This window comes from Oryctolagus cuniculus, chromosome 2 (assembly GCF_964237555.1).
Source record: "Oryctolagus cuniculus chromosome 2, mOryCun1.1, whole genome shotgun sequence".
Taxonomy (NCBI): Eukaryota; Metazoa; Chordata; class Mammalia; order Lagomorpha; family Leporidae; genus Oryctolagus; species Oryctolagus cuniculus.
Window position 1 is genome coordinate 73,345,383 of NC_091433.1, and position 20,280 is coordinate 73,365,662.

The 20,280-nt window shown below is 43.4% G+C and overlaps 1 protein-coding gene and 1 pseudogene across 1 annotated transcript in view; one reads left to right on the top strand and one right to left on the bottom strand.

Moving 5' to 3' along the window:
- Nucleotides 1–20,280, bottom strand: part of MICU3 (mitochondrial calcium uptake family member 3) — a 136,791-nt gene that overhangs the window by 570 nt on the left and 115,941 nt on the right. The gene's annotated exons all lie outside the window — the stretch shown is intronic.
- On the top strand, nt 5,673–13,002 carry LOC138848674 (heterogeneous nuclear ribonucleoprotein A1-like; annotated as a pseudogene).

The following is a 20,280-nucleotide window of genomic DNA, read 5'->3' on the forward strand; positions in this document are numbered from 1 at the left end:
TCTGGCAAACCTCTCCTTTCAAGCACTCTAGAGTTTCTGACATTATCAATGCTTCTGCCACTAGATGGCAGGCGCACACCGAGCAGTGCCACTCCCCTGACCTTTGCTTGGTAGATTTCAATGGCAACAACCATTAACTTAACCAAGGCAGTGATAAATTATGAATTATAAGGTCATAATGATCAATTACATATAATTATACATAACTGTAATTATATATAATTATACAATTTTATGGTATAATTTACTGACTTGTGATTAATAAAAAATACCAGCCCTATTCAGAAAATTTAAAAGATCTAAATAACATTTTTCTGTAAAGCAAATCACTCTGATTCTGCTTCTACTTCGTTCCAGTTTGCACTAAGGCTAATCTATTTTTAAGTAAAATTAGAATTTTTCATTTGAAGGAATACTTTTGCCTATACTGTCCCCCTCCTTTACCTGTATATAGGGAGGGGGAAGTGTCTATGAATCCAAAAGATGGGCAAATATTTCCTCTGCATTGACTGGCCGCTATAACTTGGATCTTTAAGGGGTGATACAATGACACAATTTCAATTGTAGGTTGTCGCTCCCCCTCTTCGTGGAGGAACGACACAGGACCCTGCGCTGTTCTTTCGTCTGCTCGGCCCTCCCCGGGTTTGCTGCTGGTTCTTCCCGGGTTGGCTACTATCCCTTCCACCTCCGTGGAAGGGCAGTTCCCCCTGGCCGCATTCCCCACTTCCGCAGGGGAGCGGCACACCGCCGGCCGGCTCTCTCGGGGGCTGCACGGGTTCCCTTAGATGTTCCCCATAGATGTTCCCGGTGCATGCCGTCTCTCTCCTCCTTTATAGTCCTCCTCCGCCAATCCTAACTCGGCTGCCCACACGCCGAGTACGCTGCTCTCCAATCAGGAGCAAGTCCTACAGTTTATTGGTTGAACTGGAGGCAGCTGGGTAGAAGCTGTTTTCTCCTCTCCCAGCGCCATATTGTAGGAGAGCAGATGCATAGAATAAGTCTTAATTCCAGTAACAGTCTAGTCCGAGCTGCTCCCCACAGAGGAGAGCAGATGCATAGAATAAGTCTTAATTCCAGTAACTTAGTCTAGTCCGAGCTGCTCCCCACAGATCCCCCTTTCTTTTTATTTTTGGCGTTGATACGCGCCTGTCTTCGGTGTCCCGCGGCACACACTCTGCTCTACTTGCTAGAGTTGCCACAGGCTCTTACAAGTCCTATCAATCAGGAAAACCGAATCCGGGTCCTCTCTTCGCCATTGTGAGGAGGTTTTTAGGCGCTGATGCGTGCCTGTGTTCGGTGCCCTGCAGCGCATGCTCTGCTCTGCCCGCAGGGGCTTACAAAACCTATCAGGCAAACCGAATCCAAGCCTTCTCATTGCCGTATTGTGGGGGAGACTTATTAGTGTTGGTTCGTGCCTATCTTCGGTGACCTGCAGCTCATGCTTTGGTCGAGCTGCTTGCTGGCGCTTACCGCCTTAATCAGGCAGACCGAATCCAAGCCTCCTAATTGTTGCATTGTGGGGAAGCCTTACTGATGTTAATTCGTGCCTGTCTTCGGTGACCTGCGGCGCATAAGCTGCTAGCCGCCCAGGTGCTCATCGCCTCACTAATCGGGCAGACCGAATCCAAGCTTTCTCATTGCCATGTTGAGGGGAGGCCTTATTTTTCTCTATTTCTCTATCTCCGGGCATTCCTATTTCTCCCATTTTACTTCTATCTTCCAGCATTCCTATTTCTCTTTTACTTCTAAACTTCTGTTTCTCTTATCCCTGCGGCTTTCCGGCGCCTCGCCCCGCCGGCGGGTTCCCGGCTCTGCGCCGCTTCAGCCCGCGCCTCATCTGCGCGGCTCGGCTTCGCGCGCTCCGCGGTCTCCACGCCCTTCGCGTCTGCACCACGGCCTACGCCAGCCCCGTTCCCTATCTATTCACGCCCCGTGCTCTCTCTGCACGCAGCGGCTTCCGCGAATGTTTCCGCCACCACCGGCATTCAGTCCAAGTTCCCCGGACTAACCTGGCGAATTTCAACCTGGCGGCCCACGTCTCTGCCTCTGGTTCCAGATCTTCGCCTCTTGCTCCCCGGGGTGACTTGAAGAATTCCAAGGTGGCTTATATCTCCGCCTCAGCCTACACTCGCGGCTTCATCCTCCCTAACATTTTTCTCTACCCGGTATGTTTCCTTAAGTTTTCTTCCAACAATATTCCTCTCATTTCTCCTGGCTTCTCCCCACAGTCCGTATCCGAGTCCAAGTTTCCTCTAGGTTTCACTTTCACTTTCAACCTGCAGTCCGTATCTAAGTTTCTTCTTGCTTTCACTTTAAATCCTAACTTCTTTCCCACAGTCCGTATCCGAGTCCAAGCCTCCTCCAGGTTTCACTTTCGCTTTCAATCTCCTAGCTTCCCCGCCATAGTCCGCATCCGAGTCTATGAAAGCTTTCACTTTCGCTTTCAATCCTAACTTCTTTCCCACAGTCCATATCCAAGTCTATGCCTAGGCTTTCAATAGCTTCTTCCGGCACCCCTCTCGTCCGGCTTTTCCCTAGGCTGTCCGCCAGTCTCCCTCTCCGGTATTCTCCACTTCTTCCCATTTCTTCCCTCCTAAGTTTCCTATCCGAGTCACGTTTCCTATCCGAGTCACGGCACCATTATGTCGCTCCCCGTCTTCATGGAGGAGCAACACAGGACCTTGCCTAGGCTTCATATCCGAGTCACGGCACCATTATGTCGCTCCCCCTCTTCGTGGAGGAACGACACAGGACCCTGCGCTGTTCTCTCGTCTGCTCGGCCCTCCCCGGGTTTGCTGCTGGTTCTTCCCGGGTTGGCTACTATCCCTTCCACCTCCGTGGAAGGGCAGTTCCCCCTGGCCGCATTCCCCACTTCCGCAGGGGAGCGGCACACCGCCGGCCGGCTCTCTCGGGGGCTGCACGGGTTCCCTTAGATGTTCCCCATAGATGTTCCCGGTGCATGCCGTCTCTCTCCTCCTTTATAGTCCTCCTCCGCCAATCCTAACTCGGCTGCCCACACGCCGAGTACGCTGCTCTCCAATCAGGAGCAAGTCCTACAGTTTATTGGTTGAACTGGAGGCAGCTGGGTAGAAGCTGTTTTCTCCTCTCCCAGCGCCATATTGTAGGAGAGCAGATGCATAGAATAAGTCTTAATTCCAGTAACAGTCTAGTCCGAGCTGCTCCCCACAGAGGAGAGCAGATGCATAGAATAAGTCTTAATTCCAGTAACTTAGTCTAGTCCGAGCTGCTCCCCACAGTAGGTTATTGGAAGTGGTCATCATGGAACTGTAAGTTTGACAGATGGAATAGAGAGACCAAGGGCAACAGAACTTTGCAGTGATGACAAGTATCTAAAGGTGTCAAGGCCAGTGCTGGCAAACTAGGTAGACTGTTCTTGGTGGCAGGATCTTGGCCATGCATCACCTTGCTTTGTGCTAGCTCAACCTAGATTCTCCAGGGTTTCTTTCAATTCAGTAGTCTGCTTGTATACTTACACAAACATTCTTGATGTGTAAATCAACTTTTTGTGTGCAAGCAAGAACTCTGACTGGCACATAGTTTTAATTTCATTTTGCTTATGAATTTTTAAAAATTATTTTTCATTTGTTTGAAAGGCAGAAAGGCACAGAGACAGAGGGATCTTCTGTCTGATAGTTCATTCCCCAAATGTCCATAACAGCCAAGCACAGCCAGGCCAAATCTAGGAGGCAGTAACTCAACACAGGTTCCCATGTGGGTTGCAGGGACCCAGGTATATGAGCCACCACTTCTTCCTCCCGGGCTTATTAGCAGTACATTGATCAGAAGTGCATTGATCCCGTATGGAATGAGGGTGGCTCAAGCAGTGTCTTAATCAGTTTGCCGAATGCCAGCCTCCTGATTACCATTTCTTAAAGGATTGGTTTCAGCTCATGCAGACTGCAGAATCATAAGAAATAGGGATACAGAAATCTGGGGACAGAGGAACCTACTTGGTGCCCTTCAAGTCAAACTGTAGATTTGTACTCTCAAATAAGTAACCTCCAAGCCGGCGCCGCGGCTCACTAGGCTAATCCTCCGCCTAGCGGGGCCGGCACACCAGGTTCTAGTCCCGGTTGGGGCGCCGGATTCTGTCCCGGTTGCCCCTCTTCCAGGCCAGCCCTCTGCTGTGGCCAGGGAGTGCAGTGGAGGATGGCCCAGGTGCTTGGGCCCTGCACCCCATGGGAGACCAGGAAAAGCACCTGGCTCCTGGCTCCTGCCATCGGATCAGCGCGGTGCGCCGGCCGCAGCGCGCCGACAGTGGCGGCCATTGGAGGGTGAACCAACGGCAAAGGAAGACCTTTCTCTCTGTCTCTCTCTCTCACTGTCCACTCTGCCTGTCAAAAAAAAAAAAAAAAAAAAAAGTAACCTCCAGCCACATGCAATTGTGCAAACTTAAATTAAGACTAATTAAAATGAAATAAATAAAAAATTCCATTCCTTATTTACGACAGCTACACTTCAAATGCTCAGTAGGCTCATGTGACTGGTGGAGATCTAGAAAATTTCATCATTGGAGGAAGTTCTGTTGGACTGAACTGACATTTTACCTAATGAATATTCATAAAGCAGGCTTTATATTTACAGATATAAGAAAGAAAATAGATTCAATTTCTAATTATACCTGTACTACCCTTTATAGAAACAAAATTGAGAGGTAATAAGAAGTAGAAGACAATGTTAGTTTTGTGGTTTTATTAGCATTTTCGCTTTGCAGATGAAGCTGAAGAGCAAGGAAGGAGTTGGGTCACAGTGGAGATGACAGCACGGATTGTTCAGCAAGAGGCTGTGTACAGATGACCACTTTCAAGGTGTATGCAGAGAGAAACTTATCAGAATACAACACCCTAACCAAACCCCATACATAAAATTAAATATTGATGGGCTGGCATTGGGACACATCTGACTAAGCTGCTGCTGTGATGCCAGCACCCCATATCCGAGCAATCCAGGCTGCTCCACTTCCAGTCCAACTTCCTGGTAATGTGTCTGACAGGCAGGGACAGATGGCCTGAGCACGTGGGCCCCTGCCACACCCATGTGGGAGACCTGGGTAGAGTTTCTGGGTCTTGGCTTTAGCCTGGGCAACCCGTGTCTGTTTCAACCATTTGGGGAATGAACCAGAGGATGGAACTGTCTCTCTCTCTCTCTCTCTCTCACTTCTGCCTTTCAAATAAATAAACCTTTAAAAAAAAATCTATAGATTTTAAGCAATCAGTGCTTAGCAATGTAGCTTTAGTCATGGATAATTCCAGCCTTGGAACCAATAATTGTCTATCTTCACCCAGTGACCGTGGGGACCTTTTTGTTCTCTTGGTTGAGCAGATAATCACCAGGTGCCCATGAAGAATAACCACTTATCTTCAGCTGTGTCTCTAACTGTAGGCTCTATTAGCTGGGTTTTCTGTACAGCCAATATGGGAGGAGATAGAATTAACGTGTCTTTTTCAGTGGTATGTACAAATCCATATTGGCTCTGGTTCAAGACACACTCTCCTTAAAAACAAGGAGGAGAAGGAGATGAAGGGGAGGAGAAGGGGGAGGGGGAGGGGAAGGGGAGGGAGAGAGGTGGTAGAGGAGGGAAAAAGGGGGGAAGGAAAGAGAGAAAAATCAAATACAAAATTTTAATGTTTACAAAGTATTTCCCCTTTCTGCCTGTGGATGCTGCGAAGGAAGCATCCTCAGATTCTCTCTTCCTGCTGCCGTCATGTCTGTCAGAGTCTCCTAGAGAGCCCGAGCAGCTGCGGAAGCTCTTCATCTGCGGCTGCACTTTGAAACAACTGATGAAGCCTGAGGAGCCATTTTGAGCAGTGGGGCATGCTCAACGACTGCGTGGTAATGAGAGACCCGAACACCAAGCGCTCCAAGGACTTTGGGTTTGTCACCTATGCCTCCGTGGAGGGGGTGTATGCGGCCATGAATGCAAGGCCACACAAGGTGGATGGAAGAGTTGTGGAACCAAAGAAGGCTGTCTCAAGGGAAGATTTCCAAAGACCAGGTGCGCATCGAACTATGAAAAAGATCTTTGTTCGTGGCATTAAAGAAAACACTGAAGAGCACCACCTCTGAGATAATGTTGAACAGTATGGGAAAATCGAGGTGATTTAGAGCATAAGTGATAGAGACAGTGGCAAGAAGAGGGGCTTTGCTTTTGTGACCTTTGACAACCATGACTCTGTGGATAAGACTGTCATTCAGAAATACCACCCTGTGAATGGTCAAGCGGTCAAGCTATGAAGTAAGGAAGGCCCTGTCGAAGCAGGAGATGGCCAGTGCTTCATCCACCCCAAGAGGTCCAAGTGGTTCTAGAAACTTCCATGGTGATTGTAGCGGTGGTTTTGGTAACAATGACAACTTTGGTTATGGAAGAAATTCAGTGGTCTTGGTGGCTTTGGTGGCAGCCAAGGTGGTGGTGGTTATGGTGGCAGAGTGGGAGTGGTTACAATGGATTTGGTAATGATGGAAGCAATTTTGGAGGCAGTGGAAGCTGCAGTGATTTTGGCAATTACAACAGCCTCATTTTGGACCCATGAAGGGAGGAAATTTTGGAGACAGAAGCTCTGGCCCCTATGGTGGTGGCAGCCAATATTTTGCCAAATTACGAAATCAAGGTGGCTATGGAGGTTCTCGCAGCAGCAATAGTAGCTGTGGCAGTGGCAGAAGGTTTTAATAACTGCCTAGTTTATTAAAGTCTTAGCAGGAGAGGAGAGCCAGAGACATGACAGGGAAGCTACAAGTTACAACAGATTTGTGAACTCAGCCAAGCACCATGGTGGCAGGGCCTAGCTGCTACAAAGAAGACATGTTTTAGATCATACTCATGTGTGTGGACAAAAAAACTCAAGGATTGTGTTTTTGATTAATTGTATAACAAGCTATTTTAATTTTTGTGGATAGTTTAAAGCATTGCAACAAAGGTTTTTAATGTAGTTTTTTTTTTCCTTTTTTTTTTGCACCCGTGCTGTTGATTGCTAAATGTAATAGTCTGATCATGACACTGAATAAATCTGTCTTAAAAAAAAAAGTTTTTCCAAGCATTGTCAGATACTTTAAATGTAACTTGGAGATTAAGACTTTACAATACATAATTGTAGAAGGAAAAAATATAATCAGGTTTTCTCTGGCCTTTCAAAAAAAAACAGACAAAATAAAGAATGAACATTTAACAAAAAAAGCATTTTGGCTTTAGATTTGTAATAGAGAAATTGTGATCATCAGGGAATCTTCCGTCAGCTAGAATTTCTCCAGTGTAAATGACCTCCCATGGCTGAGAGTCGTTTGGTCTATAATTATTTTCAGCTGATACATACTCCATATTCTGAAACTCTTTGGATTACTTCACTGGTTGATAACACCTTTCTCTATTTGTCCATGTTTCAGTCCTTTTGACAGTGGATCATGCCATGAAATGTGAGGTTGGCAGCAGAATATCAATATCTTTTATATCTGGAATTTGAGAAAACATGGCTTTTGTTTTTGTCAGATACCTAGTGCAATTGTTCAGGGTTCAGAATCCAAGGAGAGATTTTGGATTTTATGTTTTAGCAAAGTAATAGGTGTAAGTAATGCATTTCCATTCTTTTAAGCTTTCCCTTGAATTTGATAAAATATCAAAGATAGAATTTGGCAACTTGGCATGGTCACTTTGTAAATTGTTGAAAATACATGCCGATTTAATTATCATGTAGCAACTATAGAGTTCTAAAATATTTTAATGGGTAGAAAAGGTAATTTCTACTTCATATATATGATGTAATCATGTAGCTTTTCATGATTACATGAAAACAACAACAGCGAACTACTACTAATTATAGAAACATAATTATTCTTTAATTAGCAGAAATTTGGAATATAAATGTACATCCTTGAATGCAAAGTCCAGAGACTCAAACTTAAGATAAAATATTAGTACCCCACTATTTGGTTAAGTATAACAAGTGTGCAATGAATAATACTGCCTCCAATATTGGAAAAAATATCTACTTTAGCTAAAAGTGTTAATTTTCTTCAGTTATAATTTTCATCATCATAAAACAACTATGACTTGCAAACAATTTTGGGCAGGAATGAGATGCTTAATTTAGGTTAGAAAGATAATTACAAAAGCATTGTGATGATTAAAGCTGAAAAACAGAAAAATATTTGCATAGGATCTCTTGTCCTGTTGAAGGAAAATGAAATCTTGAATGATGACAAAGGAACAGAGGAAGGGACAGATTGTAGGAAAGGCCCAAGAACAAATTGATAAAGACTATGAGAGACTGGAAGGAACAGATTTCTAGATCTTGGTCTCTTTGGAAAGGATATCAATGGGAAAAGCCTAGGGATGGGATAGGGAGGGGCAGGTGAAAGCGCCCATCATAGGAGAAAAATGTCTGTGGCTGCCACATGTATCATTAACTATAACTATCATGAGGATGTAGCTGCAAAAGGAAGACACAGAAAAGCGACACAGGGTTGAGAAATGGGAACAGTTCTTCTTTCTGCTTCTACACACCCATTCCATTTGATGATAATTAAAGTCACATCTTATTCTTCAGCTGGAATAACAACTGTCTTATTTGATGTTGATTTGTTTAGCTCTTCTGGGTGCAGCTTTGAAATGTCATTGTGTTGTCCAGTTTCTTCCCATTATAGATGAGAGGGCAGGAGCATAGAGAAGTGAGCTGACTTGTGCAAGGCAGAGCTTCTGTGTGGACAAGCAGCCAAGAACCCAGGCCTCCTGACTCCCAATCTGTGAGCACAAAACGATCAGCTTGTATTTTTTTTTTTTAGTTGCAAGTGTGGCTGATTTAGTTTAAGAGACTAAGCCCAGAAGCATTCAGTTCACAGTGGGAACCAAGTAAAATGTCAGTATTAGATTTTTTTAAAAGAATATTGAATATACCTGAGATATTAAATATGCTTAGATAAAAGACTTAACCTAGAAGGAGCAGAAGAATCACTTGTTCCCTCAGCTGACTCTTGGTTTCCCAGTTCCTGTGGTGTTGATTCACTGTGTGACCATGATTTCTTGTGTGGGAGGGCCCTGAGCTCTGTGGGTCCTTCTGCATGTCTGGCCCCTTTTCCCTCTAAAGACAGGACAGCCCCCTTTCCAAAAAAGAATGTTTCTGCTCCCTGGCGGGGGGGGGTCAGGGATGGGGTGGGGTTTGGGATGACAGAATCATCCTTGAGACAACCACACTGCTGGACTACAGAATGGGACAGAAGTTCCACCTTAAATAGACAGTGGTGGGTGGGATTATTTTTACCATAATGTTCCCTCATATAGAAAAAAAAGAGCACATTTATGTCAATTATATAAAAGAGCATTCTCGTTTGGATGAACATTACATTTGTTTTCAGAGACACTGAAGAGATGAAGTTTTTCATGCTTACACCATAAGGGCATGGTCATATATCAGGTTACATATTTAGAAATACAACTGAGGAACCAGCTTAGATTTTGGTTTTCCAGGGGGTGGGGCAGGGGTGCAACTGAAAAATGTGAGTTTGGACAAAGCATTTCCTCAGTGAAGTTCACCATACAACTAATGGAAATGTCCACTTTTTGGCATCTCTTACTTGAAGGAAAACAGCTTTATCAAGAGGTAAACTAGTGTGAGTTTCACTGAAAATGTCCTGCCAGTTTGCATACCATCTATATTTACATAGAAGTTGGCGTGATATATGCATATCCAGGTTCAAAAATCAGTTTGAATTACCATGATCTGAAATGTAGCAGTCTGATTGTGTGTAGAGTGAAATTGTCCATGACTAGTGAGGTATCTGTAGACGTATCTCTATGAACATTTTGATGCCAGTAGATAGTTGTCAAATATTGCTGATGTCAGTTTTTAGTACAGAGGTGTACATTATCTGCAACACCTTTGTACTTCTCACCAAAGCAGAGAACCTTCTAGCCATTTAAAATAATCCCCCACAGAGGCGGGCCTTTGACACAGTGGGTAAGATGCCACCAGGGATGCCTACATCCCGTATCTGAGTGCCTGGGTTTGAGTCCAGGCTCTGCTTTGGATTCCAGTTTCCTGCTAACATGCACCCTGGAAGGCAGCAGGCGATGGCTCAAGTACGTGGGCCCCTGCCACCCACATGAGAGACCTAGATTGAGTTCCCAGCTCAGGCTGTTGAGGGCATTTGTAGAGTGAACCAGGGTTTGAGAGATGGATGTCCATCTTTCTGTCTCTCTTTAAAATAAATAAATAAATAAATAATTCCCTGGGTTGAGTATCTCCATTTACCCTGACAGGCCCATTCCTTATACTTCTCCGTGTTGTGGGAGGCTCACCTTTTGGAACGGCTCTCTCAGGACTCCTTTGGACCCTAGATTCTCATGACTCAGTCAGTGGGAGGCAGGCAGGGGCTCAGAGGGCCAGACAGTAACAGAGCAGTGTTTGCTGCTTCTCCACCAGGCCCACCCTGAAGATCAGAACCTCTGTGAGATGTGGCTCATGTCCCTCTTTGACCCTCAGCCAGGGGATGGGGGCAAGCATCTATGCCTCTCTCATTACTAATATAATACCTCCAGCTTATCTGTGGATCGCAATACAGTCTGTTTTTTGCAACGCACACTCAAATACAAAAACCCCTACTGGCTCCTTTAAATAGAAAGTCAGTATTATCTTTATGTCCTTTAAAAAAAATTATAACACAGTTATATGTAGCAGAATAATACATAACAGCTATAAAATAGGAAATCTGGAAACACAGAAAGACAAGAGTCTCCCATCATTTTACCAATTCACACATTATTGTTGTTATTTTAGTTGGTTTTCACCTGGTCTCCTTTTGTGTATGTTTTTTTAGACTTGAAATGATAACATAAATTTGTGCTCTCATAAATATTTCATCATGGACATTTTGTTCTTGTCCTTATATGGGCTTCAGAATAATTTTAAATGTACAGTATTCCATTCCTCTATGACTAGATGTTTTCTGATTTTTCACTAGTGTAACATAACATAGATAGCTTAACTTATATAGCATTTACCCTATGTTTTCTTTGCATAGATATCCCAGAAATAAAGTTAAATCAAAAAGTCAAACAACTGAAAGACGATGCAGCTATGATGATTTCAACTCTGCACACAAATTATTTGAAATCCCTCCGTTTAAGAAGTGGAGGCTAATTCTTCTCTCTTGGAATATTGGTCATACTCAATCCATTCAGGCTGCTATAACAAAATGCCCTAAAAAAACCATTCATGCTTGAGATGCCTTATTTGGTTCATCCATCAGTCCATTCCTCCATCCATTCAATTATTCACATATTCATCCACTTACTATTTTATTTTATAGTTTTTAATTTTTTTTTAATTTGACAGAGTTAGACAGTGAGAGGGAGAGACAGAGAGAAAGGTCTTCCTTCTGTTTGGTGGGGGTGAACCAAATGGTTGCTATGGCCAGAGCTACACAGATCCTAAGCCAGGAGCCAGGTGCTTCCTCCTGGTCTCCCATGCGGGTACAGGGGCCCAAGCACTTAGACCATCCTCTACTGCCCTACCAGGCCACAGCAGACAGCTGGACTGGAAGAGGAGCAACCGGGACTAGAACCCGGCACCCATATGGGATGCCGGCACTGCAAGGTGGAGGATTAATCAAGTGAGTCACCGCACTGGCCCCAATTATTATTTTAAGAAATATTTTTGCCGGCGCCACGGCTCAATAGGCTAATCCTCCGCCTTGCGGCACCGGCACACCGGGTTCTAGTCCCGGTCGGGGCGCCGGATTCTATCCTGGTTGCCCCTCTTCCAGGCCAGCTCTCTGCTGTGGCCAGGGAGTACAGTGGAGGATGGCCCAAGTCCTTGGGCCCTGCACCCCATGGGAGACCAGGAGAAGTACCTGGCTCCTGCCATCGGATCAGCGCGATGCGCTGGCCGTGGCGGCCATTGGAGGGTGAACCAATGGCAAAGGAAGACCTTTCTCTCTGTCTCTCTCTCTCACTGTCCACTCTGCCTGTCAAAAAATAAAAAAAAGAAATATTTTTGATTATCTACCAAATATCAGGGACTATGCTTAGCATAGGATTGAACAATGCTTTTTGTATAGAATAAACCCTTAGTAGCACTTCTTAAAGGAAAATCTTACATTGAAAAGAAAAGATACTATGTGGAGTAATAAATAATCAGTGATCTGGAGCCATATTAAAAATATATATGTTTTCTGATGATAAAATTTTATTTTAAATTGGTAGTAAGCAATAGAATAAATTTTCACCTTAAAGAGGAATTAAGGCACCTCTTCCAGGAGTTCAAAGTCACTTCTGACAATTTCTGAATGTTCTTGCATCCCAAAAAGCAATTTATCATAGCAGTTAAGAGATTGCTCAGGAATTAGGCAAACTTGGGTCTGAATCTTAATTTCCCACTTACAATGCTTATGTGACCTTAGAGGAATTACTTAACTTTCTTTAAGTCTCAGATATAAGTTGGAGAATATAATATTATCTAATTCTTCAGTGGGAATATTAGTAAGAGTATATGCATACTGTGCTTAACATAGGACCTGACATATATCTAAATGCTAAGTATTTTATATGCATAATATATTTGGCAAATATATATTAGCTGGTATCAGCATTAACTGTTAGAGAAAAAAAATGTATCTTGAGACTAGAACACCTTTGTTATTGGAACACGCATTTTGCTAGGAAACTCAGGTGAGTATGTGAGTATTTGTTAGCTTTGATGTCAGAAGGTAGACAAATTCAGGAAATATACTATGGAATAAAAAGAAGAATTAAACAAAGACTGCGTGAATATTTGCCCTTATTGCTTCAGATGCCTTACTTGGTCCACCCATCCATCACTCATTTATTCACACGTTCATCTCTTATTCTTTCAACAGATATTTTTTGATTATATACCAAATACCAGGCACTGTGCTAAGCATAGAATTGAGCAATGCTTTTTGAATAGAATAAATCCTTAATCCCACTTCTTAAAAGAAAACCTTACATTAAAAAGAAAAGGTATTATGAGGAGTATAAGTAATCAGGATCTGAAACCATATTTTTTTTTTTTTTTTGACAGGCAGAGTGGACAGTGAGAGAGAGAGAGAGAGAGAAAGGTCTTCCTTCGCCGTTGGTTCACCCTCCAATGGCCGCCGCGGCCGGCGCGCTGCGGCCGGCGCACCGCGCTGATCCGATGGCAGGAGCCAGGAGCCAGGTGCTTTTCCTGGTCTCCCATGGGGTGCAGGGCCCAAGCACCTGGGCCATCCTCCACTGCACTCCCTGGCCACAGCAGAGGGCTGGCCTGGAAGAGGGGCAACCAGGACAGAATCTGGCGCCCCAACCGGGACTAGAACCCGCTGTGCCAGCGCTGCTAGGCGGAGGATTAGCCTAGTGAGCCGCGGTGCCGGCCTGAAACCATATTTTAAAATACACATATATATATTTTTCTTATGATCAAATTTTATTTTAAATTAGCTTTAATAATAGAAAAATTTGGCTATAAGAGGGATTCTATTTGACAGGTAGAGTTATAGACAGTGAGAGAGACAGGGAGAAAGGTCTTCCTTCCATTGGTTCACTCCCCAAATGGCTGCCATGGCGGGTGCTGCACCAGTCAGAAGCCAGGAGCCAGGTGCTTCTCCTGGTCTCCCATGCGGGTGCAGGGCCCAAGGACTTGGGCCATCCTCCACTGCACTCCGGGGCCAAAGCAGAGAGCTGGACTGGAAGAGGAGTAACCAGGACTAGAACCCAGCGCCCATATGGGATGCCAGTGCCACAGGCGGAGGATTAACCAAGTGAGCCATGGTGCCAGCCCCAAGAGGAATTATTTTAACTTTGACTTAACTTGATGTTTTCTTTAAAAGTGAGAACATGCAAATTAGTTGAATATATAATTTGGAATTTTTGAGATATCAGCAGAAGGAATTGACAGGAAGACAGATTTTTTTTCTTTTCTTTCTTCTTTTTTTTTTTTTTTTTTGTTGCCGTAGGCATTCCTCATTTCTGTTTTTAGAAGCAAGGGAAACTAGAAGACAGAAATAGTCCTGCATGCATGAACTATATATTCCACATGCAGAGCATAAAATATTCAATAAAGCTACATAGGTTCCTGAAAACCAAGAGACCTCGATAGATAAAGGTGGTAAAAATAATTAAAATATACCCTTTGAGCTTTCCTCTTGGAACACTGTTAACAGAATACAAGAAATATTTATGGGGTTGATTTAAACTATTTGCTAATATTTACCAAAATAAATCATTTTTTTCTTTTCATTCCACTCTAGTAATGAGTACTGCTTCAAATTTTCAACAGCCTATGAATTTTTACCTCTATTCGAATTTTCAAGATCAAGTGAACACTGTTTACAAATAAGCAGCTTCTAAGTGAATAATGTTATTATTTCAGGAATAATAATGCTTTTCATTTTTACTGCTGTTAAGCTCCTGATTTTACAGGTAATTTTAATTCTAGCAACAAGCAAGGATGTAGCTGCTATCATTATCACATTGAATGTGAAAAGAGCTAAGGCTGGGAAGGGCTTACCCCGCAAAGGATGGTGAGTGACAGCAAGATCTGAACATGGAAGTCTGCATCCAGGGGCCATCCCTCCCTCCCCAGCCGACCCCATGCTGTTCTCAACAGATGCGCTCAACATAGTTCACCCATTTATGCAGATTTTCCAATATATCCTTTTTGAAACAGTTATGATTCTGCTTTTAGTTCTTACCCATTCTCTTAATTCTATCCAAGGATCATTTAACTTTATAATTATGCAAGTCCACACGCTGATTCATTCATTTAGTTAAAAGGTAGACAGCATATCGATTTTTAAAAATATCGTGGGAACTTAATTGAAAAATGTCATGAGTCATCCTAATGAGAAACTGGTACCAGGAAATCAAATACAGAGAGCCTCACCCAATTTGCTTATAGAAAAGCGCTCATCAACATGATGTTCATCTTCAATGAAACTGCTTCTATGGCAAGACCTTGTACAAGGGGGCTTCCAACAATACAGGGAAACGGTGCGTTCTCTCTCATTTCCATTGCCCATGAATTTTTGTGGCCCACTTGTATGACAATGGAGTACAGGATGAGAGAATCAGTTCAGTGACTTTAAAACACTTGTTTCTGTGTTTGAAGATGATGATTGCATATTTATTATTGGAAAGTGAGGTGACCCGTCTTCTTCCCAGCAGTGAGTGAAGACAAAGTTGACATCATTGTTGGCTAGTTCTTACATTTTTTTTTTTTCTTTGCAGCTGTCATTCATCATTCCCTTCCCTAATTTGTCTCAAGGCTACCAGATGCATTCCAGTCATTTGCCTGAAGTTGAAGGTATGTTTTGTGTTCTTTAAACTTCGATGCCCTGAATAGCTTCTGCCCCATGCAAAACAATAAATGTCATAACGTCTTCCTCTTATCTATTCTGTATACAGTGATATTCTGCTGGAATGATAAACCTAACTTAGTATCCATTTGAAAGTAAGCCTATTTGGAATTTGGTTGTAAGAGTCTCAGAATCTTACTGATGAAACTCAGACATCTCATCACAACTGCTCTTTAAATATCACCGTCTCCAAGAGCCTAATGCTATCTCAGTGACACCATTGGTGTCATGATCAGCATACTTAACACTATACTCTTTTCTCCATTATGATTTTGAGAAAACCAATATCTACTCTAAGTAGCATACAATATTCCTCTTTTACCTGGATCTTACCATATCTGTTTCTCTAAACTCAAACGCATGTGCACACTGGCCCAAATTTCCATTCCCAGGAAAGGACCCTGTATATAGTTTTTGGAGCCCAGTACAAAATGAAAATGCAGGACCATTAATATTGTAAACTGTAAAGCATTTTCCATTCTTCTGTGGTCCATTTCAACTTGTAATGATATTAGTTGCTATTTAATGTCATTTTAAGTACAAGTTTTTAAGATTCATTTTATTTATTTGAAAGGTAGAGTTAGAGAGAGAGAGAGTTAGAGTTAGAAAGAGAGAGAGAGAGCTTTCATCTGCTGGTTCACACCCAAATGGCTGCAACAGTTAGGGCTGGGCCAGATAGAAGCCAGGTGTAAGGAGCTTCATCTGAGTCTCCCAGGTGGGTGCAGGGGCCCAAAGACTTGGGCCATATTCTGCTGATCTCCTAGGCACATTAGCAGAGAGCTGGATCCAAAGTGGAGCAGCCAAGTCTCAAACCGGCACCCATAGGGGATGCCAACACTGCAGGTGGCAGCTTAACCCATTATGCCACAATGTCAGCCCCAACATTTTAAAATTGTTATTATAACTTCACTGTTCACCTTTATACTGTGCAAATATTAAATGCAGGTATCAAAACATTTAACTCTGATGTGGAATCACTGAAATGATGTAATTCATATTTCATGGCACAGTGAATGAGGTAATCTCCAGTTGGTAGGAAGAGGTATACACAAACCTGACTCAGGAGGGTTGGAAGAAGGACAGAAGCCTCCAGTATGGGTCAAGCCAAGGGTCTACTCTCTCAGGAAGGGGGATTCTTGCAAGCGGAGGTGATTCTGTGATGCAGGATACACGAACCTTTATTCAGGCCTGACTGCTGCCAGATGACCTCTTGAGCCAGCTGCTAGACAGATCTACCGTGCCCGGGGTGGGGTTGGAGGCACGCTGAGGAAGTCAGGGCAGAGAGCTCCCCTTTCCACTTGCATGAGACCCAAGCCCACAGTGGCTGGGCACTCTCCAGGGGCATTGGAACCTTAAGGCTAGAAATCTCTGAGTGAATGAAATAGGGATGAAAGGCTCATCCTCACCAAGTTGTGGTCTCAGACTGGCAATGAGCTGAGGCACCATGACACTGCCAGCCTGGGTCATGGTAGCCTCCTCTGTGCTTTGCCCATGACTTTTTGAGCATGAATGCCCTGCCCCCCTCCTTCCTACACCTACACCTGAACCCTGGTCCCTTCCAGAAGCTGGGAGAATGGCAGTGGTAGCTGGGCAGGAGTGGGGAAGGTGATGTCAGACAAGGCAGAGGGTGGCTAAGAATCTATCCCAGGGAGGCATGAAGGGCATGGGAAGGAGATCCATGTGTGAGCAGAGGTCCAGCCAAGCCCACTCACAAGCCCCATGGTCCCACTAGCTTCACAGAAAAAAAGACACATTCAGTGATAATATTATTAAGAATTTCAAAAAAAAAATAAAAAAGAAAGAAAAAGCTGGTGCCACTGCTCAGTAGGCTAATCCTCCGCCTTGCAGCGCCGGCATACCAGGTTCTAGTCCCGGTCGGGGCGCCAGATTCTGTCCCAGTTGCTCCTCTTCCAGGCCAGCTCTCTGCTGTGGCCAGGGAGTGCAGTGGAGGATGGCCCAAGTGCTTGGGCCCTGCACCCGCATGGGAGACCAGGAGAAGCACCTGGCTCCTGCCATCGGATCAGCGCGGTGCGCCGGCCGCAGCGCGCTGGCCGCGGCGGCCATTGGAGGGTGAAGCAACGGCAAAAGGAAGACCTTTCTCTCTGTCTCTCTCTCTCTCACTGTCCACTCTGCCTGTCAAAAAATAAAAAAAAAGAATTTCAAGACAACTGAATGCAGAGGATTCAAAACCCACGTGCAAGGCCCGTCTGATAAGTGGCTTTGTGCATCTGTACTGGTCATGTGGCCATGAAGCCAACCCTGCCCAGGAATAGAATGGGGGAGTTACCATTTGACCATAAGGAGGTGAGGTAAACAACCAGCACAGCTGAAAATAAATAAAACAGAAAAAAATGATTTTATTGTTGCTTTCTGTGATTAATACATGAATGATTTTAAATACCAATTTTATTTTCTTTAAGCAGATATGAAAAACAGCTATTCATGACTATAAAAAAATCCTTATGGAAATACAGTTTTCTTAACTCAAGCCATATTCATGGCTGTTGACTGAAAATAATCATGGTAACATTTGCCAAATGTACCCTGTCTGTCCAACATCATGCTAGGCACATTATATGAATTATCTCTTCTAATCCCTATAACATGGAGCTCATACAGTTTTCAACTCACTTTCCTGATAAAGAACCTGACATAGGGAAGTCAAGTGTCCAAAGCCATCAAATTAAATGAATGATCTACTATGACCAGAGTTCATTATAATAATGTAGAATAATTTAATGTTGGGAAGCTTATAAAGAAGATACATTGCACCTAGAGGGCATATTGGAAATATGATACAAACATATCAGTGGAAGTCATTTGAGACCATTCAATACTGATTGCTTGTTCAGGTTTCCTCCAAATCCAGAAATAAGGGGGACTTTTTTAAACATTGTAAAGTAATCATCTCAAATCAACAAGTTGAAAGATTAGAGATAATTGTATTTAAACAGGAATTCAAAAGATTTCTGCCATCTTTATTAGTTGTGGTGGAATGAGAAGGCCATGCCAAGATGGCCACTGGCAAGTGAGCATCAGTTACTCAGGAATGGCTTTGAAACCCACCTGGCAACGGAGCCTGCCTGGCAACAGGCTGTGACTGGTCAGGGCATAGACCGCCCCTTGACCGGATTGGCTGGTCTTGGCTATATAAGCTGTTGTACCAACTGAAATAAACGAGTCTGCGGGCTGCTTGCCTCAAGCCTGCTTTCACCCGACTCCCAGGGTCTGTGTGGTGACTCCGCACCTCTTGCCACCACGATGCTCCTCCTCTCAGAAACGAATCCACTGCCACATTGTTGAGAAATCAACTGTAACAATTAGTATTTTATATTGTTTTGAAACCTATGTCTAATGCAGTGATAGAGGAAATAGAAATACTTGTAAGGGCAATAATACAGATATGGTAAAGACATATTTACCACTATTTGCATGTAGTGTGACTGTCCACCAGAAAATTCAAGAGAATCTATGAAAAAACTATCTGAAGTGAAGAGCTCAGTCACATGGCTAAACAAATCAACTTCTTTTCTGCATACCAATAATCAGATAGAAAATCTAATAAAAAATTCCATTTCCAAGAGCCACAATAAGTGTAGATGATCTAGGAAAGATGTTTGGAAAAGTAGATATGACCTGGACAATAAAAACCATGAATCTTGAATTGTGAGTAACCTAAATGCCTGGAACAATTGCTCCTGAATGGGCCACAGCATTATAAAGGCGTTGTGCTGGTTAATGCCAACTTGACTGGGCCATTTGGTACCCATATATTTGGTCAAACATTATTCTGCATGTGTTCCTGTGAGACTAACATCTAGATCAGTAGACTGAGTAAAGCAATCTTTATTTAATGTGGGTGGATCACATCCAGTCATTTGAAAGCCTGAAGAGAACAAAAAGCCTGACCCTTTCCTGAGAAGGGATTCCTTCTGCATCAGCTCTGCAGGCTGGCCTTGAAGTGGAGTTGACACCTTTAGTTCTCCAGAACTGAGGGCTCAGATAGAAACGGAAGGAACAGCTCTCCTAGGCATCCTGCTTGCTGGTACACCCTGCAGAGCTTGGAGTTGGTCAGCCTCCATGGTCAATGGGTCAGTTCCTTATAACAAATCTCATTCTCTATGTGTATATCCTGCTGGTTCAGTTTCTCTGGAGAACTTTCATACCGGTGTCAAATCTTGCCAAATAAATTTACAAAGTAATTTAGATAAACACACAATTTGGAGAAGATATGACAATTTAAGTTGAACCTAAAGTTCATTTGAAATGATAAACTAGTAAGAATAATTTTTAAAAAATAGAGGAATCCATGGGTGGATATTGAAGTGTGGATAGACTAGTCTTACGGAATGCAAAAACATAAAGCTGAAACAGGTAAAACAATATGATTATAAGGAAGCCAGACATTCCAAAGGAAGAGAATTTTCATTTCTGAATATTCACATAGACATAGTAAAATATCTTAGGGATGGGACCCAAGTCCAAATACAAAATCCATTTGTTTCATATACATAATATAGACATAGCCTACATATTGGCTGTGACAGGTCACAAGAAATGCAGTGTCGAACTTTCCACTTGTGATGTCATGTTGATCAATAAATTTTGGATTTTGGAAGCACTTCAGATTTCAGATTTTTATATTAGAGATGCTAAACTTGTATCTTGAAGCAGATTTAGGTTTGTTAAATTATTTAAAATAGAATTTGCCTTGTGTTAGGTGGAAAAAAGGAAGACTTGGCTGCGGCTAGTGCTGTGGCTTAACAGCAGTGCCAGCATCTCATATGGGTGCCGGTTTGAGTCCCAGCTGCTCCACTTCTGATCCAGCTCTCTGCTATTGCCTGGGAAAGCAGTAGAGGATGGCTCAAGTTCTTGGGCCCCTGTGCCCATGTGGGAGACCCAGAAGAAGCCCCTGGCTGC